Source organism: Ammospiza nelsoni, chromosome 15 (genome assembly GCF_027579445.1).
Source record: "Ammospiza nelsoni isolate bAmmNel1 chromosome 15, bAmmNel1.pri, whole genome shotgun sequence".
In the NCBI taxonomy this organism is placed as follows: Eukaryota; Metazoa; Chordata; class Aves; order Passeriformes; family Passerellidae; genus Ammospiza; species Ammospiza nelsoni.
Genome location: NC_080647.1, coordinates 14,977,925 through 14,985,047, shown reverse-complemented (window position 1 = coordinate 14,985,047; position 7,123 = coordinate 14,977,925). Strand labels below are relative to the sequence as shown.

At 42.6% G+C, this 7,123-nt stretch overlaps 1 long non-coding RNA gene across 1 annotated transcript; it reads left to right on the top strand.

Moving 5' to 3' along the window:
* The first annotated feature begins 5,333 nt into the window (after positions 1–5,333).
* LOC132080204 (uncharacterized) lies at positions 5,334–5,954 on the top strand. Its single transcript, XR_009419518.1, has 2 exons — positions 5,334–5,397; positions 5,724–5,954. It is a non-coding gene; the product is annotated as an uncharacterized LOC132080204 (long non-coding RNA).
* The last annotated feature ends 1,169 nt before the right edge of the window (positions 5,955–7,123 follow it).

The following is a 7,123-nucleotide window of genomic DNA, read 5'->3' as shown; positions in this document are numbered from 1 at the left end:
GGAATGGCCCCTAGCCAGGAGTGTTTGAGCTCAGAGCTGGCCAGGGTTTGCATTGTGGGTTTGCAGAGGCTCAGGGTGTTCTGGCAATGCTCTGTCTCCTGTAAAGGGCCATTCCAGCCCCATCTGAAGTGCCACAGCTGTGGGTGTGTTTGTCATTCTGTGCAGAAAAAGTGCAAGGTTCCTCCTGATGAGAAAGCCTATGAACCTGAACTACAAATCACTTCAATGACAGAGTCCTGAGTCTGTTGGAGGGGTGTGCAAACCTTAAACTTCTCATGACCCCCTCAAACCTCCCCAGCCTTTTCTGACTTCAGGGAGAAGCCAAAAAAGCATTTGCCCCAGACAGCTCAGTCTGGCCCATGGGACCAGCCATTTGAATGGCAGCAAAGCTTCTCATTAAACTGGTGAACAGAACACTGGAAAATGTCCCCTCAATGATTTATTTTTTGGTTGCTCACATTGTTCAGAAGGGAAGTTGTCCCATTAGAGGGCACAGTAATCCCTCCTGGATTTCTGCAGGGAAGTGCATGTCTTCCTTCAAGGATTGCCACTTCTCCAAAACCTTCCTATTTCTGTCTGTTGTCAAAATATTGTTTGTTGATTGCAAATTTCTTTTGTTAAATTTAGTGGAGAGCCAATCACAAAAAATTAGCTGGGATGTAGTAATATCATTATGTTTTATTGTCTTCCTTTGGAATTAATATTCCAGAAATCCTGTTTTAGTGGTTGTACTGCTTAGTGACTGAGCAGAAGCTTTTAATGAGATAACACTGCTCCAGTTGGGACCAGCAGGGCTTGGAGGGTGTGAGTTGTTAGGCAGTATTTGCAGGGGGTGGCCTGAACACTTTTATTGTCCAAGCAATTTTGCATCAGTCATTTAGGTTTCTGCATTGACCTACAAAATTTTTCTTGTATTAAATACCCATCTCAGTTCTGGTAGCATGATAAATCTAGAGGACTCTAATGGACTTTTAAAATATATGTGATGTACAGCAAAGTGTTGCCTTCCCCCTCATTTATTTGTAAAATCTTTTGCATTCTTAGTAAATGTACCCTTGAGATGTTAGCTGAAGCCCATATTTTTCCTGTGGGAGATGGTGAAAGGAATTAAATAGAAGCATTAGTCTGAATAGTAACAAATAACCAGTTGATCAAACTGAACAAAAGTGGCCATACTTAATCCTGAATAGTTCCCCAGTGCTAGTACAAGCATTCCGTGTGCTAGGTGGAGCTAGCATGACATTTTTAAGGCAGCAATAGAGAAACCCAGTCCTGCTATAAAAGGACAATGTGTTTATATATTTTAGATCATTCACTACTAAAATTAATGATAGGTTTCACCCTTCTGCCAAAGCTTCTTTGTAATTTTCTTTTTAGCCCTGGTTCAGATAAACCTTTGCAGTGCTCCTGGGTTAATGTGCTCAGGCTGAGCAATCACAGCTCCCCAGCGAGTGTCCTGCCAAGGGGTTATAATGCAGGGAGCTCAAACACCTTGGCACAGAGTCAAAACCACCTGTGCCTTCAATTTTAACCTGTGAAAACAATTACCAATTTTGTGGGAAGAATTACAAGCTGCAAAAGTTTAAATAAAATAATAGTGAATTTATCCCAAAGTAAAAAAGTAAAATTTTAGAGATTTTAAAATAAGAGTTCAAAAAACAAAATAGAAAAATCTAAGCATATCATGTCTTTCTCCTTCTTCTTCTTGTCCTCCATCTTCTGCTGTAATAGTAGCACTTCTAGATTAGTTTGAAGTAGAAACAAACTGTCTAACATAAGTGATAAGTATTAAAAATTATTGTAAATAAAATACACATAGTTTTTAGTATAAAAGAATAACCCACCCTGAGGGCAGTCAGTGTGCCTCAACCTGACCTACCAGACAGACCTCTGCAAGTCTAAAACAAAAAGTATTAAATAAGACAAAATAAACAACCTTGAAAACCAAAGCTAAAAAATCTCAACTTCTTTCTCAAGCACGGGGCTAGAAAAAAAACTTTTTAATACCTTGAAAGCCATTTCAGCAACAACTCAAAACCCAAAAAAGGGAGTACAAGGGCCTCACAACATGTCATGGGTGCAGAAGGGGATGGTGTCATCTCCCTGTGCTCCAGCAGGATTCCTGGGGCCACAGGAGCTCTTGGAATTGCTGGGGAAAATGAAACAGAGCTGTCCCCAGGTGTCCAGGCTAGGACAAGGCTGAGGTGGAGCTTGCTGAGGCATTTCAGAACAAGGTTTTGACAGCTGCTCTATGAGAAACCCCCTCTTCAGCCCAGCATGAGCAGGTCTCCCTCTCTGCTGTGGTGTCAGCTGTGATATCTCACTCCTCTCTCACTTTCTCAGCTGGGGTTTGTGGACCTTGCAGGTTTAAATAACTGACTCTTTAATTCTCTGACTCCATCAGGTGCTGCCCAAAGCATGAACAAGCTCATGCTGCAGCTGAGAGACAGAGGGGCACCCCCAGTATGCAGGTTTCCAGTGCAGTTCTGTGTGAAGGGAAGGCTCACTGCTCCCACAGTCTGCTCACTGCTTTTTGGTGCTGAAATCGGTTCCCTTTTCATGAGGTTGTCAGTGCTAACATGCCATAACCTGCACATGGAGATGCCTTTTAACTGGTGTTTGGGTTTGGGACAGCAAGGCAAAGGAAAGGTGGGGATTGTCCTCTGGCTGCAAATCAGAGATACGGTCTCCAGAAGTGGAACAGGAAGTTGGAGGTGTGAATCTGCTGGTCCCAGCATGGACTTGACAGGCTTGTTCTGTGTTGCTTCCCGTGGACTTTTGAACAGAAGCAATATTTGTCAAATTCTTCAAAGGTATGGGGTAACAGCCTTTTAGAATTCTTCCAAAATCGTATAAAAGTAAAACAGATATAAATAGAAAATCTAACATGGCCATAAAATAATGTAAAATTTTTGATGAAAGGAAAAATTTCATTACAAAGAAGATCCCCAGAAGGAAGATGAGGTGGGGAGGGTGCCAGAAGGTGTCCAATGGCTTTGCTGTGTCCCCCTGTGCCCCTGGGTGCTGGGGTGCTCCCCTGGCTCTCTGGGGCCCAAGCCTGTGCAGCTCTGGTCTCAAGCTGAGGGCACACGAGCTCCTCATTTGGCATTAACTAGAACAGTGCTTCTCCAAGACCTCTCCTCACAATATTTCCCTGGTATTTGTGTAGCCCAGTTGAACACAGAGCTTGTTCATCACAGTTGCCTGGACAGATCTTCCTGGTTGTGGAGCCTTTGTTGGTGCAGGCAGGAGCTGATGGGGACTAAGCTGCACTGGCATTTTTCAAAGCACCTCCCAAATATGAATGGAATCTTGGGGTCATTTTGAAGAATGGGTTATGAACTTTGTTAGCCCAAAATAACTCATCAGCCAGAGGCAGAGGGAGAGCCCATGTTTCCCAGCTTCCAGTTGCAGTAGCATTGGTTCCCTGTTTGCTCAGCAGAGAGACAAGGACCCTGGCACAGGAAAGTCAAGAGATCTAAAAGTAGCATGTTCTTCCTACGGCTTATCAGCTGTTCACAGCACATATGGGCAGAAAGGAAGCTTAAATAATTCAGTCTCACTCCTTTTTATCCCAGCTCAATTTAACCTAGTTGTCCTACAGTAAAGCTATTACCAGTGCTCACCTTCCTAAAATACTTCTAAGCTTCACTTCGCCTGCACCAAGAAACAGAGGATCTTCTTCCTGTAGTTTGGGCTCTGTATCCATGTTTAATCATTCTTGCTGCATTTGAACCTCAGGAGAGTCTTTAAATACCCAGGTGGTCACTTTGCTACAGCCTGTTTTCTCTTTGGCACCTTTTGGGGTTTTAATTCCTAGCTGCTACCTTTCTTTCATTATTGAATCAGAAAGAAGCACCACCAGCCAGAGCCATGGCCCCCCATCTCTGAATGATGATTTGTCTTCTTTGAGAGCTTCATTCTGAATACATTGATTTGTACTTGTAGATACCAGAGCTGATTTTGGCTCTAGGGTTTGGCCCAGGTTTCTCTGACTACAAAGGACATTCAGTAGATATAAAATTATTGTCTGATGAACTATTCCTCTGGTCCTATTTTAATGTTTAATTTCTCAAATACATTTGAAAATTTCAGAGAAAGAAAGGCTGACTTCTAAAAAGTAGTTCAAGTAGGAACTCTTGATAAAGGTAAACCAGCTAGCTTGTAAAAGGCAGCTGGGGGGACCTTATAATCCCCAGGCTGTCCAAGCATGCTCTTTTGACTCTTTGCCAACACATTCATTGAATTCTGCAAACCTTACTCACAGTGCAAATACTTCCATTTCTAAATCACAGGTACAAGGAGGTCTGTGGGATTCTAATATCTAAATACAACGGAATATTTTCAAGCAAAACATAAATACTGATTTAAAACAAGAAAAAACCAAACCTTGCAAAAAAACTACAATATGATGCTGATATCTTAAAGATTCATAATCAGGATTATCTGCTTCTAAATGGGCCAAGTCAAAAGAATGGTTTGTCTTGCAAATAGGGTGTTTGAAAGGATATTTGGGTCTCTGATGTCCCTAGCTTTTCCCTGCAGTGAACTCCCATTCTAGTCACCATGCATCTCCTTGGGTAAACACAGCACACTGTACCTATGATGTGTCCCAGTGAGGTGCTGCAGCCTGGCAGTGTGGCTTGCTTGGATGCTGATGCCTTTTTTGAACTTCTGAAGTTTTTCCAATATAAATAAACCTCAGGACTGATGGCTCACCAGGCTAATGTTCAAAACTGTAAATGCTTTGGTTGCTCCTTTTGTTAGTTTGGCTGGAGGCAGTTTCTGAGCAAGCTGGGTATTAAAAGTCAGTGCTGTTGCTTCTCAGACTCCATGCTCTGGTATCTGCTATTACACCTCTCTTCTGGCTGGAGCCCTCTCAGTCTCACACCAGTGATTCTGAACTCCAGACATCCATGGGGTCATGGCAGGTGCTCAGTAGCTGGTTATTGGTGAGGGCTGATAGGAAAAACTGCAGAGTGGTTGTTGATACAAAAATGTTGGGGGCTGCTCTGTTAGGCAGCCTGGAGAACAAGTTCAGGGAACCCTGGGGTGGAAGGTTTGGCATGTGCCAGAGACTGCCAATTTGTTTGTAGCCAAGAGTTTGTAGGGAGTACAGAGTCAGGCATTACCTGTAGGCACACAGTTTGTGGTGATTGGGATGGGGCTGTGGCTGAACCTGATCCCCAATGGGCTACAGCTGTGAGCAGCATTGACAGCAATGAGTGTCCAGTGCACTGACCAGTCACCAAAGGGAGCAGAGGACTCACAGGTGCAATGCATCAGCATGAGAGTATAAAAGGTTGGGCTAAAGAACAAGAAGGGCAGTTGCTTGCAGCCTTCTGAGGGGAGATCATGCTACTCTGTGTGGGCAGATGCCTGAAGTCTTCTGATGTGGTAAGGTGGGATTTTGTATGGGGATGCTTAAAGCTTTCTGAAATTGCATGTTGATACTCTGTATTGTGGCCATCTCAGCTGTGGCATGTGCTGTGACGCTTACCCTTTACAGATTTTGGACATGTGTGTGAAATGTCCTCCTTAGAGAAGCTTTCACCACTTTCCAAATTTTTTAACTTGGTCAAAATTTTTGGTTCATGGTCTGTAGAGGAGCTGTTCACTTTACTCAGTATGGTTCCTACTGTGTGTGAGAAAAGCGGGTGCAAGGCTCAGGAGGGACAATCTCCCTGCCAGTTGTTTAACTAGGGTGTCCTGGCTTCTTCCAGTGCTGCTCTTGCCATGGTTATGTGCAGGAATTCAGGTGCTTGCCTTAGGGGTTGGCCAGTGCAGAGCTTCAGTGCATGAAGTGTGCAAGTGCAATTCCAGCCATCACTCTCCAGAAGGCTGAAATGATTGTGCTGACATTGCTTCTCACACTGTACAGAGCCCTTTCCTCCCACTTTTTATATGTGACCTGAAGGGTGAGCCAACAATAAACATATGAATTGTTTACATGATGTATGAATTGCTTGTGTGATGTATGAATTGTTTACTTACCTGCCACAAACCAACCATGATCTTTTTGCAACTTGGTAACAGCAGGGCACAAGCCATTTATTGGAAGATGAATTAGTAAAAGAATAGTTATAAAGAGAGGTCAGATGTTGAATGTCAGGAGTAGAGCATGAGAATTTTGTAACATGAAGGCTGAGGTCAGTATTCTGGGATTTCTGAACAGAGATAGCCACAATATTTACAGGACCCCTGCAAGTGGGTACAGTTTCATCCTGCCAAGCCTCCATCTCTCTTACTCCTGCTTGGCTTTATTTTTTTTTCCAAAGTAGCCATTTAAACTCATGCTGTTATTTTTATAAGTCCCAGTAGGGTCAGCCTGCTATATGCTCTTGACTGCTGTCTCTTGGGTAGTTGCTTGTTTTGTGTGCATGGACACGTCCACCACCTGGGAGCTCTGAGTTTCAGAAGGCTTTAGAGTTGATATTCCTCAGGTATCACATAGCAATACACTTGGAAGCATGTTTCTGAAAGTTGGGAATAGTTATAGTCAGGTTTCTGACTTCCAAAGTTCTTTTTATTTATTTTTTCTTTTTTTAAACCCCCACTCTAATGATGTCTGTGTTTCTTACAGTTTACGTTTATTTATTATGCATTTAAAGTCTTTGAGAAAGGTTGATTTGCAGTGCAGTCTAATTAGAATACATATATTTGGTGGAATATGCAATTTAGTACAATTGTGATGTGGATTTTGGGTCTTGCCGTTGTTTGCAGACATCTTTAATGATTCAGCTTTCTGTAGTGTGATGTTTCCCAATATGATGGCTTCCTTACATGCAAATATTTTTAGAATGAAGTCTTATATTACACTAAATACCAAAGAAAATCTACCCTTGCTAGCATGTGCATACGTTTTAGTGACAGACCTGGTATCTGACAGAAAGATATGACCCTACTGACCTGAGTTTCTCATGCCAAAACACTCTGTTGTAGAAAATGGAATAACTCAAAGGAGCATTTGATCTTATGAATTTAATAGGCAGTCATTTCCCCTGAATTTAAAGTTGGTTGGTCCATCAGATCTTGTAGTTTTAAGAAGTAATAGTGCCTGTACACAGAATATTTTCAATTGAGTGTGCTGCAGAGGGCTGCCTTCTTTCAGGACAGATCCTTG